The sequence below is a fragment of the Styela clava genome, chromosome 9 (genome assembly GCF_964204865.1).
Source record: "Styela clava chromosome 9, kaStyClav1.hap1.2, whole genome shotgun sequence".
Taxonomy (NCBI): Eukaryota; Metazoa; Chordata; class Ascidiacea; order Stolidobranchia; family Styelidae; genus Styela; species Styela clava.
In genome coordinates this window covers 956,594-972,628 of record NC_135258.1, presented here as the reverse complement: position 1 = coordinate 972,628, position 16,035 = coordinate 956,594, and the positions used below count along the sequence as shown (strand labels likewise).

At 35.2% G+C, this 16,035-nt stretch overlaps 3 protein-coding genes across 4 annotated transcripts in view; 1 reads left to right on the top strand and 2 right to left on the bottom strand.

Moving 5' to 3' along the window:
- The window catches only part of LOC120331108 (uncharacterized), a 447,434-nt gene that overhangs the window by 200,741 nt on the left and 230,658 nt on the right, over positions 1 to 16,035 (bottom strand). The gene's annotated exons all lie outside the window — the stretch shown is intronic.
- Positions 1 to 16,035, bottom strand: part of LOC120331502 (protein ABHD12B-like) — a 117,973-nt gene that overhangs the window by 12,739 nt on the left and 89,199 nt on the right. The gene's annotated exons all lie outside the window — the stretch shown is intronic.
- The window catches only part of LOC120336002 (general transcription factor II-I repeat domain-containing protein 2-like), a 305,240-nt gene that overhangs the window by 209,975 nt on the left and 79,230 nt on the right, over positions 1 to 16,035 (top strand). The gene's annotated exons all lie outside the window — the stretch shown is intronic.

The window sequence follows — 16,035 nt, the reverse complement described above, 5'->3', positions numbered from 1 at the left end:
ACCTTTGACCCCAAACATTATTTCTACAGTTTGTCGCTAATTTTGAGAGTGTTTGTGCGACTTTGGATACCGGTACTGTTCAGTACATCCGCGTCAAATGTACGCCTATGTAGTAAAATCGGAAAATGTAAAGTCACAAAATCACAGCTAAGGGGTCGTTGTCTTCGGAGGCGTTCCGCTTTGAAGTCACAAAAATATGGTAACCCTAGCTAAATTCAGTGAATAGACGATGATACAATGAAAAAAGTGTTTTTTAATTTCATGTGTGTTTGCTCTTTTCCGTACATTACGTTCTGCCGCCTGCTCTTGCTTCCTCCGACCGCCGTCCTCCCACTCTCCGCAGTCTTCGTTTAGTCTAGTCCAGGGGTTGGCAACCCCCATTGAGGTGTATATCAGTATGTTCCCCAGCTTTTTATTTTAGGGGGGGGGGGGGTGTTTCGAAATTTAGGGGGTGGTAAATAATTTGCTATTAGCGATGAAACTCTTTGTATCCTTAAAAAATTTGTATGTATTTACGAAACGTATACATGAGGGTTCCCCCAAGTTGATTGACGGCGAGCCAAAATACACAGCAGAATAATATTGTAGGGCCAGAAAAAGAGAGCGAGGAAAAGTGCTCGACGACACGGCTGGGGTTCAGGGCGCGCTTAAGCGCCCTGAGAAAATTTTGAGAAATAGACACCAAAATAGGCTCTAAGCTAGACATAGCATCGCAGTATATTATGTAATGAAATTAATAATTATAATATTTGGCTGATAGAATTCCCGAGAAATAAATAACAAGCACTGCTTTCAAGCAAGTAATTTACAACTGATAGTGACTAATGAAGTTACTTGTTCATCTAGCACATGGATCTAGCTTGTTCATCTAGCACATCGTATGAATGGCTACTTATGGCTTGTTTTGTTACACATTTAACATTTTTTTGAACATGTTCGTTTGACTTTTGTATGAATTAGGCAATGAATTAAATTTTGAAATACGCGCGTCAACTGATCAAAATGGCGCATACTGTTGTATTCTTTCAGAACTGAAATATTTTGTTGGCAAGAAAGACAAATCGCTGAAGTTTGGTTCTTTTCAATGAAGAAATAAAAACGCTGCCATTCATCTGAAAATGTCTGTTTCCAGTGACTAGTTTTCGTTTTGTGACATCTTTAATTTTTCTTAATATGCGGCTGATATTCTAAAATACTGCGGTGTGTGATCCTAATACCCATACGTATACATAAGATATACCGGTATAATTCAATTGTTACGAAATAAACGTGCTTAAACTGCGATAATGATGTAAGGATAGACGGTATCTAAAACTTAAAAGGTACCACATGAAGTGTTAAACCAATAGTATATATTTACGGTTCAACTATTTCACTCAAGTTCGGCGGGCCATTTTAAATCGTTACGCGGGCCGTAATTGCCCCCCCCCCCCTCATCTACACTAATAAATATGCCATAGTCGTTATATTTGAATACAATTATAATTGAGTTAAGAATTACAGTGTGGAATCGCACCTGGGAATAACAGTGTGGAATCGTACCCCAAAATTAGGGGGGGGGGGGGGTTGAAATTTTAGGGGGGGTGTTCACCCCCTATAGGGGGGTGTAGGGAAATCAATGGTGTATATACACCTCAATGGAAACCTCTGGCAAGCGTGCTTTACTTGGCACGCAAGCCCATTTATTCGGCACGCGAGCGAGGCCTTGGAAACGAGATCATTTTCCTTCAGATAAAAAGTTTCAAGACTCTGAGTTATCTGATGAAACTCGGTGTTCGTTTATTCATTATGGTTGTTAACACTCCATTATTTATTTAAACTATTTTTGTCATTTCATGACGAATGGCTAAAAAGAAATATATTATGACAGAACAGATGAGTCAGCTTTGGAGAAGAGCGCTGCATTGATTTTGCTACATTCTTACATAATATAGTTCGTCTGTACCACCGTTTTTCTCTATTTCTGCTTGATTTATTAAGTTGTGAAGCTCATGTTGGTTAGAGTTACTTGCTAACTTACTGTTATGAATTGATTTCGAAAGAAATATAAGCGATTAAGAAAGGGAATGCAAGGAAAGAGTGCAAAAAACGAACTATTGCGTGATTGCTAAACTGCTATACAATAATATGTCATAATATGAGTTTTTTTGGGATCTTAGAACGAAATAGGTTATTTACAGGTAGTGTGCGTCCCTTACCTATGAAATTTTGTACCTACGAAGATGCTTCCGGAACGAATTAATTTCGTAGGTAAAGTTTCTACTGTAGGTGAAAGCACAAAAAATTATTTCCTTTTTGTTATTGATCTTACGGCACTGTTAGGGGTTCTTGCAGAAATGGCGCATTAAAACTCATAAATTAACAACTGCTATTCAAATTTATTTTCACACCGACTAAACGATTTGAGTGAAAAACACGTTTTTATAACGTGTATTTTTCAACAGGATTTTGCTAGCTAGTTTTGCTAATATGACAGATGCACGCAGGCGCTACTATAGGCTTTGCGACGCAATGAGATTGGAATTGCTCTCACACACCAGACTAACAAAACTAAAAACTCTTTTCGCGGGCACACCATTCAAAATTGGCACTCCGCGGACCGCACAATTCTTATTTGCCGTCCGCAGTTTGCACACCCCTGCTATATCTGATTGATTTCTCATATAGTATATAATACAGTACGGGCCAGGAGCCTCGGTGACCTAACCGGTCTCGCATACTGACCCTCAAATAATGATCAACCAAATATTGTTAAATTAAAATATATTTTCTGTTGCTCCAAATGTATCATTATTTTGACATTGTTTGTAATATTAAATATATCTCTCTCTCGTCCGGTTATCACTCCATTTACCAGTCCATGTTGGACATAGTTAGCCAGTTATTTGTTTTCCAATGGATGGACTTGATGGCGGAGGAAGCCGTAACAGACCAGAACCACCCCACGATGGCAAAGAGTTCAGCATAGGGTGGTTCACGTAACCGATGGTTGTTTAAGGCAGTGGTCGGCAACCACCTGGCCGCGGCCCATCGCCGGTCCGCAGAGAGGTGACACAAAAACGGACAGGGCCATTATAAAACCTCTACAATTTAACCACAAACCCTACGACTAAAATCAGCACCCAACACCAAACCCGATGTATTTCAGCAGCATTTCTGACTTCAAAAACAATTGCCATGTCAGTAGGTCGCAATAATGCTGGGTCAATTGTTTCCACTGCGCCCGTATAAGAGTGTCTCTCATCAGTCCGTATTAGATATCTCCAACAAAATAATTTTCGCTAAGAGCGTGACTACTCCATTACTGGCTCGTAGCTAACCGGTCATGCCTAGTCAGTGCTAATTCTATACTCCAGAATCCGGATAATTATAAAGTTAGCACATCGGGTAAAAAAATTACTTATGGCAAAACAAACATCAATCAATACAGAGTCAGAAGGGGTACAGGCATTGTTACCTTTCCCAAAATCTTGTTAATGTGAGGCCTGGTTTTCAATAATGATAACTACAAAAACGAAATAACGAAGTAGTCCGGATGTAGAAAACACGTTACGTGTGTCAACTTCGGCCCTATCTCCAATATGGGAACAGTTAATCGCCAGCCAACAAATGCAGATATCGCACTAAATAGCATCACCGTCGTATTTAGTATATTGTCAACATAAATTTCCTAATGCGTATAATTTATTGCATAGGCTTAGTTCGTTTGCGTAAAGGTGGTCCACCAAAATTTTGGTCAGGCTTCACTGGTCCGTCACTTTGAAAAGGTTGCCGACCACTGGTTTAAGGTTTCCTCTATCATCGCTTGACCTAGTGTTTTCGGTGTCCGGAATTTATCGCTTAACATAGAATATTACGACTTTTTTTAAATTTATTGTATCGTTTCGAAATAAAACCAGTTGCGACTTATATGGCGCTTGTTCTGGTGGCATTTCACCAGACTTGCTCATTAGACAGTATTTTCATATTTATCCCGGGGGAGATGGAAACCGATGAGATGTCTCAACAACTCTCGTCTTTATCAGACAAAACGGTGAGAGATTATTTGGCATGTTACTTGTTTTATATACACATACATGATGATAGAGGGAACCATAATTAACTAGCGGCACATGAACCACCCTGCGGCTTCGAGAGGCCAGCAGTCCTCTCGCAGATAATTAACCTACACGGGATGCGAACCTGCGTTGGGTAATCAGAGGATATCATATTATCGACTAGAGAAGGGGTGTGCAAGCTGCGGCCCGCGGGCCTCAAGGAAAAATTGCGCGGCCCGCGGGCCTCAAGGAAAAATTGCGCGGCCCGCAGAAAAGTTCCAATTTTGGAGTTGTGGCGATTCACGAAACAAGGTTTTCAAATGTAGTTTAATCTGATACATGCGAGCAATTCCAATCCTTCTTGCGTCGCAAAGCCTACTATACCCGAGTCCAATTTATTATCTATATTTATGACGATATAATGCCCTACCAGCTAGCTTCTGTTAAGCAAACATCGCGATTCACAAAGCTATCACTTGCCGAGCAGCGAGCGATTTAAGGAGAGTGAAGAACGAATGACAATAAATTAGTAAGAACGGGCAATTAACCTAACCTAACTTGACCTAAGAAATGAAAAAGCAGTTGGAAAAATTTTACTATTGAAAGATACAAAAGCTAAATGAGTTTTAGTTTCAGCATATCAGTTAATTATGTCTAAATCTTGCCTAGAATTAGATAGGACTGTGGTGGAAGCCGACGAGACAGCTTATTCATACAGCCTTTAGTCTATTTACTAGTTCATGTTGGGATTAGTTAGCCAGTTATTTGTTTCAGATGCATAGACTCTATGGCGGAGGAAGCCGTAATCGACCAGCCGTTACGTGAACCACCCAACGGTGGCGAGGAGCCCAGCAATCCTCTCACGCATAATTTTATCTTTGGAGTGCAGAATTGTACTTAAAAAAATGCAAGCAGGTATGAACAAAAGAAGGCTATGCATGTATATTGTACTAATATAGTGACTTGACAAAGCAAAGCCGTAGTTAGTTTGGCGATTGCAGGTTTTCGTATAATTAAGTTCCGTTGCGAATTGGGGAGAAAAGTGATCCATTTTGTATAAACATGTAAGAAAAAGCTGTGTGATTTGAGCACATAGTTGAGTGCTGGATAATTCCCAAAATTATATGGGGTTGAAGTCATAACGGTAAGACAGAGAATTCTTGTAGACAACGAAAGAGCAGGTGCTAGTTACTGCGGGGCCCAATTAGAAATCTGATGGCGGACCCCTCTACTCTTCATATTAAAATTTATGGGTCTTTATATAAAAAAAAATAAACATTCAATACTTGCTATAAAACAAATTTAGGGTAATAGGATGTTTTTATTGTTTTACTTTTAACATCAATAAATGCAAAATAGGCAATTTCATTATACTCCTCAGAAAAATACTTTTCAGCCGTTTTATTAGCAAATTTATTTAAAATCAACAGCTTCCGCAATTTTGTTTTTTATAGGAAGCATTGACAAACAGTTGAGTCTTTTATTTGCTAATGGCGACAGAACGATAATTTACTAAATTTACCATGCATAACAAATTAATATTATAAGAAAGATTATTTCACTTTATATTTTACGTTTTCAGCAGTATTTTTTATATCATAATGCAGATAAATAAAACAGAAAAAGACTAGCACAGGGTGCGGGGCCCAATTCGATAAAAGATTTATTGAGAAATATAATTCATACTTTTTCCGCTTTTTGGCAAATATTTGAAAGTATCAACTTTTTATTAAGTTGATTTTCTGTTGGACAAAATATTCAAATCCATGACCGATACCAGCATTCAAAATGCCTTGCCGTATTAATTTAGCTCTTTTCAACATAACTCATGGTTAAAAATAAAAGCATTAGCCAGCCTACTACTCTAAAATTTCACGATCATCTGTTGACATAAAAATAGTGGTAAAATGTCCGATAATTTATTTTTAATTCGTATTTTCATACTTACGAAAATATAAAAGCATTAATAGTCTAACACGGCAATCCGCGGGCATAAAATGTCTGGTAAAATAGCCAGGTTGTGAATAACAGTTATTCCATTGTTTATTGTATGCAACTAGTTAAATATTACTTATCCCCGACTGAAATATTTGATAAAATAAAATGAAAATCAAAAGAAATTTCCATAAGACATAATGCGATAAACGGACCATACTTGCTAAACATTAGAGACCGGATTGAAAAAAATAAAATAAAAACAAATTGCTCGAAAATTTTGAAACAAAACGAAAAGTGATTATCTCAGACAGACAAACTGAAGAAATGTGGAACTAATATAATTTTAAATCAAATATTCCAATAAAATCATCCTCGGATACGGCGTCTGTGACTCACTAGAAGCCATCGAACTCAACCCCAGTATCAGCAATCAATGCTATGATGAATCTTTCCAACTGATCATCGTTGAAGTCGCATTCCCACATGTGCAATTTTTCAACCCGGCATTTATGAACAATTTCACTGATTGTAGATAATCCTTCATCTCCGAGTTTGCTGACTTTGTTCAAACTCAGATTCAAACTGTCGATCTGAAATGATACATGTTGTTATCATATAATATTTATGAATTGATATATAGGTCATGGTTGGGACGCATATGGGTTGGTTTGCTCCTTTAGTATTTCCCTTGAATACTTCGGGTACTTTGACAGGCAGATTAGAAAACCTATCAATAAATTTGTCCATCTGACATTGTGGAGCAGAAAGTGGAACAATAATACTAACTCTATATCTAACTCTAATTTTTTCCAATTTTATTAGAGAATCAATGCAAAGAGACAGGAAATATAAGCGCAAAGATAAATAAGATTATCTGACATTGTGGAATAGCTATCCAACTTCACCAGAATCAACAGGGCGGAGTGTTATAAGAGAATAGAAAAATGGCAAAAATATAGACCGCAAATAAAATATAAATTTTTTCACATGGCCTCAAGTAATTTGTGAAACTGCAAAAAATATAATTGTATTATTTTCTCTTGCCTTCCAGGCTAAAAGTTGTTTATCTAATAAAACCTTCATACACTCATCATAACTCCAGAGAATATAAAGCAATTACTTATAAGTATAAGTTTATTTCGACTCCATTATCAGCATAACAATAAAATGATTGGTAAACCCAAATAAATAAAAACTGAAAATGAAATCAGGAGAGCAAACAAAACCTTAGATAAGGTTTAAAGCGTACAGTATATAAGATGGAAGGTTTTGCCAAGAAGAAGTGGTACGTGCTCACTCACCTAAAATAATTGAAATATTCCACACGCTCACACAAGTACCGTAATTATTCAGTTCAATGATTTGCTAATTGTGCCAAGCGCTACAAATCAGGGTTGAAGCTGTAATGTCTTGTTGGAGCTAGAGGCAAGCCTATCATCTTAGCTGGAAGCGGAGCTTTCACAAAATTTAGTGACTCAAGCTCTCGACCAATTAATTATTTTTCACGTTTATAAATTTCTTAAAAACTTTATACCAATGATAAAATCCATTATTTATCAGTTTTATTTTTCAGCAGTTAATTTCTGATATTATGTCACAATTTCAGAATTGAATTTGTATAAATAAAATTTCCATTTAATATTCACTTAGTTTAGAAAATTATTTTAATAAGCGTTGGTTATAACTGTATAGATATAGATATTTCCGAAAATTTGTTCATATACTTTAGTATTGCAAAATTTGTGATGCATAATTAGAGATTGTTTTGGAGATATGGCGCTTACAAACTGGTTTAGAGAAAATCTACGATAGACTGGGATTAAATTAGCTGACAACCTGTTAGTGGCATGGATGGTTCTAAACAGTTTGTTAGCTAATTTATGCCCAGTCTATCGTAGATTTTCTGGGAATAATTTTTATTGCATTAAATTGGAGCGCGTAGGAAGTTATAATGACATTTAAGATATTCAATAAACAACTTATTTATGAAAAAATTGTTACGTTATTGTTGACCTTTTAGTGATTGGTCACTGTTCCCTGAAATAAATAAGAAAATCGAAGCTCGGGGAAAATATCCATTACATCACAGATTAAAATTTTCAGATTCCATTCCTATGCCCTCCACCTCATGGTTTGTTAAATAGTGTGGGCAATGCTGAACCTGAAATATTCCAGTTTATCAAACTCATCAATGGCTGCTTTTACAGAGTTTTGTTACGAGTGTAAAGCATGTGATAATGTCGTATAATACAGCAATCTCCAAAACATTTGGGTGTCGCTGCTCGATAACCAGTTTGATTCGACGCGACTTTTCTTCCCCAGTAAGTAAATTATTTTTTTGTCGTAATTTAGGATTGTGATATTTTTTACTGGTTGAAAAAATAAACTTGACTTGACATTTCTAAATTATGGCAAATATATGTTCGGGTATATGAACTGGTTTTACCTTTGCATTATTAGTGTTTTCCTTGAATGCTTTCATTCCTTCAGCTGTCAGATTGCAACCCTGAGCATTGAATTCCTTCACCTGACATTTTGAAACAACTAAACCAACTTCACCAAAACCAGAAGTACCAAGATTCTCATTCCAATTGATATTTAGTATATCCAACTGAAATAAATAAGATCAGTGAACCAATCTAATAAACTGGGTCACAAAATATGATCTTGACAAAGAATAAAATTAGGAAAAATAAAAAAAATATATAAAATCTGATAGATCAAAATAGACAATATTTTTTTATTATCTATAATACAACAGTCTGTTGTGTTGATGAAAATTCAACTCAAACAAAATCTGATAGCTCAATAAAATTTTCCCAAGACAGATATACTACTTGAAAAAAAAGTTTCTTGGTAATTAAGCTTTTTTTCGATTACCAGAGACCAATTCCGTAAAATTCTATTGAAAAAATATTTGCATACAAAATAGAAAAAAGCAGTATTTGACTTTTACAATGGGCCTTTTGTTTATGTTGACTTTTATATAAAGTTGTTATTGCAGTTGGCAATAGTAATGTATTGCCTTCAAAACAGCAAACCTCGGCATCAAACAAAAATGAACAGTCACTCAGATATATAAGCAGGACAGTCACTGCATGGATAGAGCCTACAACATTAGTTTCCAACCTTTTACCCCTGCGGATTGGCAACACAAAAAAATATGGCTCATGGACCAGTCAAATTTTCGAAATGAATGGAACAGATGTGGTATTTCGATCAAAATATTTTGTAGCGAATGTCTGATTAAACACCAACAAATACGATTATTTGCCACAACTTTAATCCCGGCAAGCGATTAATTAAATTAAATATTTATTCATCTGACATTGTAAATTAGCTATCCAACTTAACCAAAATCAGCAGTGCAAAGTGTTATCAGAGAATAAAAGAAAAATGGCGAAAATATAACCGCTAAGAAAATAAAAACATTTTCACGCCGCCTCAAGTAATTTGTGAAACTGCAAAGAATATTATTGTATTGTTTTCTCTTGCCTGTTTCTCTAATAAAAGCCTTTATACACTCACTATTACCCCAAATAATATAAATCAATTACTAAGATATCACTCAGTTCAACGATTTGCCAATTGTGCTAAGCACTGCGAAAAAGGGTCGAAGCTGTGATGTCTTGGAGGAGCTGGAGCCAAGCCTATCATTTTAGCTGTAAGCGGAGCTTCCAGAAAATTTAGTGACTCAAGCTCAGGACCAATTTTTTATTTTTCACATTCATACATTTCTTAAAAACTTTATACAAATGATAAAATCCATTATTTTTCAGTTTTATTTTATTTTTTCAACAGTTAATTTCTGATATTATGTCACAATTTCAGAGTTGAATTTGTATACCAGTAATTAAAATTTCCATTCAATATTCATTTAATTTAGAAAATTATTTTAATGAGCGTTGGTCATAACTGTAAAGATATAGATGTTTCCGAAAAATTGTTCCTAAACTTGAGTATTGCAAAATTTGTGATGCATAATTGGGGGTTGTTTCGCAGATATGGCGCTTACAAACTGGTTTAGAGAAATTCTACGATAGACTGGGCATGGATGGCTCTAAACAGGTTGTTAGCTAATTCATGCCCAGTCTATTGTAGATTTTCTGGGAATAATTTTTAATGCATTAAATTGGAGCTCATAGGAAGTTATAATGACATTTAGGATATTCAATAAACAACTTATTTATGAAAAAATTGTTACTTTATTGATGACCTTTTAGTGAATAGTCACTTTTTCTTAAATAAACAAGAAATCGAAGTTCGGGAAAGATATCCATTACATCACAGATTTAAAATTTTTCCGATTCCATTCCTATGCCCTCCACCTCATGGTTTGTTAAATAGTGTGGGCAATGCTAAACCTGAAATATTTTAGTTTGTCAAACTCATCAATGGCTGCTTGTACAGAGTTTTGTTACAAGTGTAAAGCATGTGATAATGTCGTATAATACAGCAATCTCCAAAACATTTGGGTGTCGCTGCTCGATAACCAGTTTGGTTCGTCGCGACTTCTCTTCCCTAGTAAGAAAATTATTTTTTATCGTAATTTATGATTGTGATATTTTTTACTGGTTGAAAAAATAAACTTGACTTGACATTACTAAATTATGGCTAATATATGTTCAGGTATGTGAACTGGTTTTACCTTGGCATTACTAGTGTTTTCCTTAAATGCTTTCATTTCTTTGGCTGTCAGATTACAATATGAGGCACCTAGTTCCTTCACCTGACATTTGGAAACAACTAATCCAACTTCACCAAAGCCAGCAGTGCCAAGATGATAGTTGTCACTGATATCTAGTATATCCAACTGAAATAAATAAGATCAGTGAACTAATGTAGATGAACTCGGTCACAAAATTTGATCGTGATAAAGAATAAAAGTATGAGAAATGAAGAAAGCAAACTTTAAAAACTGATTGATCAAAATGACCAAATTTTTTTATCAAATATTCAACAGTCTGTTGTTATGATAGGAATTCAACCCAAACAAAATCTGAAGCTGATAAAAATTTTCCTAGTTGATTAAGACATATATACTACAGGAGGAAAAGTCTTCTTAGTAATTAAGCTTTTTCGAATACGAGAGATCAATTTTGTAAAATTCTATTGAAAAAATATTCACATACAAAATAGAAAAAAGCAGTATTTGACTTTTTGAAGAGTCACTTTATTCAAGTTGACTTATACCAGTGGTTCTTAAAGTATGGGTCGCGACCCAAACATGGGTCGCGGAAGGTTTAAAAATGGGTCGCGACAAGGTCGTCAAGGCAAGGGCAATCTAAGAGGAGAAGGAAGAATTTTCAGCTTTCCCAATGTTTCAATTTAGCTTCTAAACTCTGGTGTTTAAAAATAATGAAATATAAAATTTCATTCACAGAAAGAACTGTTTTGAGCTAATTGTTACATCACAATTCTGATATGCCAGTCACGTGTATTATTTTTATGGTATCGGTAACCATGCACGTCGCTTGTCGTTGTGTTGACCGCGTGGAATGTCGTCTTAGTGGATTAAAATAACCAAAAATGGATGTCTTTTTGGTATTGTAAATTGTAATAAACAACGCAATGAAAAAGCTCGCTTCTCGACATTAGATTATTCAATATCTAGAGAAAATGTGACTTCATCTCGAGGCACCATTGACCACGAACGAAGCAGTGTGTGCACATTTGATGAGTAAAAAGTTGTATATTGCGAGAGATACCGAAGGCCAGCTAGGATGTCGTGTTTGCGACGGACGGCGGACGCCTTTTCTGCTACAATTTGCGACAAGGCACTTGTGCGAGCGAGGATATTTGGCACTGACGGTATCAAAACTAAGCTCGCAATCGCCTCGATACCCGTGACAACTTGCGTATTGCGTTAAGTAAAATAGAGCTGTGTATTGAAGATATAATGAAAAGGAAATTTCAGTTTCATCAATCTCACTGAGTCAATGGACTGTTTCTAATAAATAGTTGTCTGTATTTGAGTCAAACTGTACTAACATTAAAAACACATTTTGCGTTATTTAGGATTGGGTCGCGAGTATTCATAAAACTCAGATTTGGGTCGCGCTCGAAAAAGTTTAAGAACCACTGACTTATACAGTTGTTATTGCAGTGGGCGATAGCAATGCATTGTCTTCAATACAGAAAACCTTCGCATCAAACATAAAGTGAACAGTCACTCAGATATATAAGCAGGACTGTTACTGCATGGACAGAGCCTGGAACAATGGTTACCAATCATTACCATGCGGACTGAGATCAACCAAACATACAATTAAACACTAAAAAATATAGGTTTATTTGCCAAAGCGTTAATCCCAGCAAGCATTTGAGTGATATTCGTTTTAATGGTTGCTTTGGCGATCATTCAAGAATAAATTTGGAATAGAAAATATGGGCAAATCAAATATTACAAACAGAGATATGAGTTTAAGTGTTTTTTTTTGAAACAACAGAAAACTGCAAATAACGTGCAAAACCATGAAAACAAGGCAATGCTCACAACTATGCTGAATATTTGTCTGAGCAAATTAAGTGTCTGAGCGGGTGCACATATTGCATATCCATTGCATCATAGTGTTTAAAATTCTCAGATTCCGCTCCCATGCCCACCACCACCTCAGGGTGTGATGAATTGTATGGGCAATGTTGAGCCAAAACATTTGGGTGTCGCTTCTCGATAACCAGTTTGATTCGTCGCGACTTCTCTTCCCCAGTAAGTAAATTATTTTTTTTGTCGTAATTTATGATTGTGATATTTTTTACTGGTTGAAAAAATAAACTTGACTTGACATTTCTAAATTATGGCAAATATATGTTCAGGTATGTGAACTGGTTTTACCTTTGCATTACTAGTGTTTTCCTTGAATGCTTTCATTTCTTCTGCTGTCAGATTGCAATCCCAAGCTTTGAATTCCTTCACCTGACATTCTGAAACAACTAATCCAACTTCACCGAAGCCAGCAGTGCCAAGATTATCATTCAAACTGATATCTAGTATTTCCAACTGAAATGAATAAGATCGGTAAACTAATGTAGATGAACTCGGTCACAAAATGTGATCGTGGCAGGGAATAAAAGTATGAGAAATGAAGAAAGCAAACTTTAAAAACTGATTGATCAAAATGGACAAATTTTTTATCAAAAATTCAACTGTCTGTTGTTTTGATGGAAATCTAACCCAAACAAAAACTGATAGCTCATTAAAATTTTCCCAAGACATATATACTACATGAAGAAAAAGTTTCTTGGTAATTAAGCTTATCTTTTTGGAATACCAGAGACCAATTCAGTAAAATTCTATTGAAAAAAATATTCGCATACAAAATAGAAAAAAGCAGTATTTGACTTTTACAATGGGCGTTTTGTTTATGTTGATTATTATATAAAGTTGTTATTGCAGTTGGCAATAGTAATGCATTGCCTTCAAAACAGCAAACCTCGGCATCAAACTAAGATGAACAGTCACTCAGATATATAAGCAGGACAGTCACTGCATGGATAGAGCCTACAACATTAGTTTCCAACCTTTTACCCCTGCGGATTGGCAACACAAAAAAATATGGCTCATGGACCAGTCAAATTTTCGAAATGAATGGAACAGATGTGGTATTTCGATCAAAATATTTTGTAGCGAATGTCTGATTAAACACCAACAAATACGATTATTTGCCACAACTTTAATCCCGGCAAGCGATTAATTAAATTAAATATTTATTCATCTGACATTGTAAATTAGCTATCCAACTTAACCAAAATCAGCAGTGCATAGTGTTATCAGAGAATAAAAGAAAAATGGCAAAAATATAACCGCTAAGAAAATAAAAACATTTTCACGCCGTCTCAAGTAATTTGTGAAACTGCAAAGAATATTATTGTATTGTTTTCTCTTGCCTGTTTCTCTAATAAAAGCCTTTATACACTCACTATTACCCCAAATAATATAAATCAATTACTAAGATATCACTCAGTTCAACGATTTGCCAATTGTGCTAAGCACTGCGAAAAAGGGTCGAAGCTGTGATGTCTTGGAGGAGCTGGAGCCAAGCCTATCATTTTAGCTGTAAGCGGAGCTTCCAGAAAATTTAGTGACTCAAGCTCAGGACCAATTTTTTATTTTTCACATTCATACATTTCTTAAAAACTTTATACAAATGATAAAATCCATTATTTTTCAGTTTTATTTTATTTTTTCAACAGTTAATTTCTGATATTATGTCACAATTTCAGAGTTGAATTTGTATACCGGTAATTAAAATTTCCATTCAATATTCATTTAATTTAGAAAATTATTTTAATGAGCGTTGGTCATAACTGTAAAGATATAGATGTTTCCGAAAAATTGTTCCTAAACTTGAGTATTGCAAAATTTGTGATGCATAATTGGGGGTTGTTTCGCAGAAATCGCGCTTACAAACTGGTTTAGAGAAATTCTACGATAGACTGGGCATGGATGGCTCTAAACAGGTTGTTAGCTAATTCATGCCCAGTCTATTGTAGATTTTCTGGGAATAATTTTTAATGCATTAAATTGGAGCTCATAGGAAGTTATAATGACATTTAGGATATTCAATAAACAACTTATTTATGAAAAAATTGTTACTTTATTGATGACCTTTTAGTGAATAGTCACTTTTTCTTAAATAAACAAGAAATCGAAGTTCGGGAAAGATATCCATTACATCACAGATTTAAAATTTTTCCGATTCCATTCCTATGCCCTCCACCTCATGGTTTGTTAAATAGTGTGGCCAATGCTAAACCTGAAATATTTTAGTTTGTCAAACTCATCAATGGCTGCTTGTACAGAGTTTTGTTACAAGTGTAAAGCATGTGATAATGTCGTATAATACAGCAATCTCCAAAACATTTGGGTGTCGCTGCTCGATAACCAGTTTGGTTCGTCGCGACTTCTCTTCCCCAGTAAGAAAATTATTTTTTATCGTAATTTATGATTGTGATATTTTTTACTGGTTGAAAAAATAAACTTGACTTGACATTACTAAATTATGGCTAATATATGTTCAGGTATGTGAACTGGTTTTACCTTGGCATTACTAGTGTTTTCCTTAAATGCTTTCATTCCTTCGGCTGTCAGATTACAATATGAGGCACCTAGTTCCTTCACCTGACATTTGGAAACAACTAATCCAACTTCACCAAAGCCAGCAGTGCCAAGATGATAGTTGTCACTGATATCTAGTATATCCAACTGAAATAAATAAGATCAGTGAACTAATGTAGATGAACTCGGTCACAAAATTTGATCGTGACAAAGAATAAAAGTATGAGAAATGAAGAAAGCAAACTTTAAAAACTGATTGATCAAAATGACCAAATTTTTTTATCAAATATTCAACAGTCTGTTGTTATGATAGGAATTCAACCCAAACAAAATCTGAAGCTGATAAAAATTTTCCTAGTTGATTAAGACATATATACTACACGAGGAAAAGTCTTCTTAGTAATTAAGCTTTTTCGAATACGAGAGACCAATTTTGTAAAATTCTATTGAAAAAATATTCACATACAAAATAGAAAAAAGCAGTATTTGACTTTTTGAAGAGTCACTTTATTCAAGTTGACTTATACAGTTGTTATTGCAGTGGGCGATAGCAATGCATTGTCTTCAATACAGAAAACCTTCGCATCAAACATAAAGGGAACAGTCACTCAGATATATAAGCAGGACTGTTACTGCATGGACAGAGCCTGGAACAATGGTTACCAATCATTACCATGCGGACTGGGAACACCCAAAAATACGATTAAACACTAAAAAATATAGGTTTAATCGCCAAAGCGTTAATCCCGGCAAGCACTTGAGTGATATTCGTTTTAATGGTTGCTTTGGCGATCATTCAAGAATAAATTTGGAATAGAAAATATGGGCAAATCAAATATTACGAACAGAGATATGAGTTTAAGTTTTTTTTTTTGAAACAACAGAAAACTGCAAATAACGTGCAAAACCATGAAAACAAGGCAATGCTCACAACTATGCTGAATATTTGTCTGAGCAAATTAAGTGTCTGAGCGGGTGCACATATTGCATATCCATTGCATC